This window comes from Crocuta crocuta, unplaced genomic scaffold, assembly GCF_008692635.1.
Source record: "Crocuta crocuta isolate KB4526 unplaced genomic scaffold, BGI_CrCroc_1.0 scaffold173, whole genome shotgun sequence".
NCBI lineage: Eukaryota > Metazoa > Chordata > Mammalia > Carnivora > Hyaenidae > Crocuta > Crocuta crocuta.
The window spans coordinates 707,328-711,353 of NW_027529453.1; the positions used below are offsets into that span (position 1 = coordinate 707,328).

Consider the following 4,026-nt stretch of genomic DNA (forward strand, 5'->3'; position numbering starts at 1 on the left):
GTGATGGACTTCATCTGAGTTCTACATAATTTATCATTGCCTAAAAATTCAAGGATATGAGAGAAGAAAATGCTGAGAATATAAAAAATTAGGCAAGTGTTTATCTGGCATGGATTTCATTTTATGATACCAGGAAAAATTTGATAAAACCAGAATTATATCACAATTTTTTCAATAAAAATTTGTAAAATAGAGAAAGAAAAATATTAAGGAACTTAGAATAATATCAAATGGAAAATATTAAATTCTAACTATTAATTTAAGAAACTATGAAACTAGAAAAAAAGTAGAGCATATGATAATGAATATATTATTGCTACAAATTTTCATCAAATTTTATGTTAATTCTCATGTAATATATTAGAATAATGTAAGGACAGCTGAAGAGTTAAGAAAGCAATCATGGTTAATCACAATAATTTATCCAAGATGTAATAAATTTCAGATAACTTTGTATTTCATAATTTTACTGTATACTGAACATGTATACTGAAACTTTTTGTGATAATTATAAAGTCACATACTATATATATAGATATTGATATTTTTATTAAATTTTTTAAATGTTTTATTTATTTCTGAGAGAGAGAGACAGCATGAACAGGGGAGGGTCAAAGAGAGAGGGAGATACAGAATTCGAAACAGGCTCCAGGCTCTGAGCGGCTCAGAGCTAGCTGTCAGCACAGAGACCGATGCGGGGCTTGAACTCATGAACCATGAGATCATGACCTGAGCCGAAGGCAGACGCCTAACTGACTGAGCCACCCAGGCGCCCCTGTAGATACTGATATTTTTTATGAAGTGGTAATAATGTGATTTTACACAGATGTGGGTATACATGTATTCATTACCTGAAATATACATAATACACAGAAAGAGAGAATGCAGAGGTTAATAAATGCAGTTGATGCTAATTAAATGTGTTCTTGGCACAAAAGAACCTGATTATCAAACTTTATTCTCTTTAAATTATTGATGTATTATTTAGCTGAGAGCATTATATTAAATTTTAACACCTTACGAACTAATAATATTACATTAATATGTTTTTCTAAATTTATTTCTGAGAGAGAGAGATAGACAGCATGAACAGGGGAGGGTCAGAGAGAGAGAGGGAGACACAGAATCTGAAACAGGCTCCAGGCTCTGAGCTGTCAGCACAGAGCTTGACACAAACCCGACTCGGGGCTCGAATTCACAAACTGTGGGATCATGACCTGAGCTGAAGTCGGACGCTTAACCGACTGAGTCACCCAGGCGCCCCAATATGTTTTAAATTTTGATCATTATTTGAAAATGCTTACTGTCTTTTTCTCCTTTTTCGCCATCAAGTTATTAAGAGCAAGTCAGGAGGGCATTGGCTGCCTGTGGCTGGGGGTGGAGTCTCAGGAGCCAGGGCCCCCGAGTTGTGCTGAACATGTGATTTGTGGAACTGCTTAGAGATGTCATAACCATCTATTCATGGCAATGATCTCAGCATCTCCATTTTTCAATGGGGAACTGAGGCCCACTGAGGCCCAGGAAGAGCCAAGATTCACCCACCCCCACCCCCCGCCCTGGTCTTTTTGCCCACACTTGCCTGCCTGGTGATTTGGTGAAGCCAACCCAGCTATCAAGCACATGACTCTGTGCTACTGGGGTGTCACCACCAGGGACAGCAGGCCTGATGCGGATGAGGCTCAGCCCATGGCCACCAGGGGAGGCCTGAAGGCCCTTCTGCACTGGGCTGGCCCTGGCAGCAGGGACCCCGAGGTCATCTTCAGCGAGGCCACACTGACTGCACAGGAGGTCTGCATCCATGTCACACACAAAGTCTGCATCACTCCAGGCTACCTCAGTCTCTGCTGTGTCACATGCCCACACATGTGGTCTCAGGAGACTTGAGCCTGGCAGTGTACTTCCACGGGGGTTTCATTTCTGGAACTAATCTGAATCCTTGGGAGCCAGCCGTGTGGGGCTGTGGGCCTACAGAAGCCAAGCCTTGCTCAGAACCGGCAGAGCAGGGGTGCGGCTCCTGAACCCAGCCTCCTCTCAGTGCCTCTTTGTTCAGGGCAAGCAGGAGTTTGTGAATGGCATCACTGTGGGAGCTGTCGAGCCAGGAAAAGATCCATCATTTTAAGAACCAGAGCCTGGGCATGGCCTTTCTGCACCGATGTCACCTCGCTCTCTGCGATGGTGTGTCCCCTGGAGAAGGTGGCCAAGAAGCTGACCTCCAAGGACTGCATTCCGCGCCCCTTCTGGCTGTACATTCAGTAGCACAACGTGTTGACGCCGCAGGTCTGTGCGAGCCCTCCAGGCAGGCGGCACTTCCCAGCCTCATGGTCAAGTCCCCGGACCACGCTCCAGACGGTGGCACCCCACTTGGGCCCGCAGCGCATGCCTGGAGGTGGCAGCCCCCACTACAGAGGCGAGCCCTGCTGCATCCAGGGCAGGGGCAGGCCCAGCCAGAGCCTGGACCTGAGTTGGCCACTGGACTCCCCCACTCATGAGGTGCAGAGACGGTGGCATCCACCGGCACCCAGTCCAGCCAGGGGGTCGCAGTGGTGATGACAGCACCAGGAATCCCCATGATGCCTCATATGGGAAGAAAACCAAGGCCGAGGAGGTGGGTGACCAGCCAGTCAACAGGCCTCAGGAAGTGCCAGGGGCCTACTCCTGTGACTTCGGGGATGCTACCCACGTGGTGCTGAAAGAAAGCCACATCAGCATCGGCTGTCCGGACAAGTGCCTGGAGCCGACCACACCTTCCTGGGCTGTGGCTCTGTCCTCGCTGTCGCTGGTGGACGGCTATTTCCGCCCGGGAGCCCACTCAAGCCACCGCCTGTACTATGAGGTGGTGGCTCCACGGCTGGAGATGCCCCTCCGGGACAGCATCCGCGGACCCCTGCTGCAGCCATTCGTGCTGGCCACTCTGCAGCCCAAGGATGGCCTCTGCTTCAGCCACTGGAGCACCAGCCACCTCAACCATCTCATCCCGCGGTGGCCTCAACCATCTCATCCCGCGGTGGCCCGGGGAGCCAGGCAGCCAGCGCACAACACTTGCACCTGCATACGTTCCCCATTGAGCTGGGGCTGGGACGGTCCTTCCCCCGCTTGCAGGAGCCACCCTGCGCGCTGCTTGCTGTGGGAAGATGACGACTGTTTCTCCCCACACTGCTGCTGCCTGCCATGGCCGAGAGAAATCTCCAACCTCATCACCGTGTGGGGGCTTCCGGCCAGCACCAGGGCCAGTCAGCCTCAGCCAGCTCGCTTCCACCGGGCCTGCCAGGATGACGTCACCCAGCTGCCCCCCTTGGGCCAAGGCACGAGGAACCGTGTGTGTGAGGGCATCGTACCAGTGGGGGGCAAAGGCGGCAGGACAGATGGTGGGGATGCCCCCAAACCCAGTGGGGAACGTGGGCTGGAGCTTCAAATGGTACTCAAGGTAGTCACCACAACATCACCTTGGCCTCTAGGAGACAGCCAGCCTCACGAGCCGGGTCTCCCATGTGCACGGCATCTGCATGAGCTGCTCTGAGAACATCCTGGCGACAGAGTAGGTGGAGCAGAGCCCCTGGACACGTGGCCGAGGCTGGAGGGGGCCACCTGCCTGTAGCCCGGAAGGAAGCAGTGGCCCAGCAGCTGTCAGTGCCCTCAGCTACTTGAGCAGGCAGAGCGGATTCCCTGGAGAGTGCCCCCCCGCCCCCCCGCCTCCCCACAAGGACTGTCCGGTGGTGCCAACAGCTGATAAACGGGGCTTTGGTGCCACCTTCCTGGAGCTCTCCTTTGATGAGGACGCCCCCGCAGGGCGGTGGCCCCGCTGAGAAAGAGTGCTTCTAGCGGCGGCAGCACTGGGTTCCTGAGTCCTCACGCCCAGAGCGGGCCACACTCACCACCCAGCGCCTGAGCTCTGGGCCAGCTGAATGCCCCTCCTTGTGTACCATCTTGCACAGGCTGTGGGCCCAGGGTGAGCCCCACCCTGTCGCTGGGACCCCCGCTTATGCCAGCGCTGTGCACAGTGACTGAACATGTGTGCCTGTTCCTCAT

At 52.5% G+C, this 4,026-nt stretch overlaps 1 pseudogene; it reads left to right on the forward strand.

Annotated features, from left to right (window-relative positions):
• Positions 1-1,620: 1,620 nt before the first annotated feature.
• On the forward strand, positions 1,621-3,803 carry LOC144228840 (non-receptor tyrosine-protein kinase TYK2 pseudogene; annotated as a pseudogene).
• Positions 3,804-4,026: the final 223 nt, after the last annotated feature.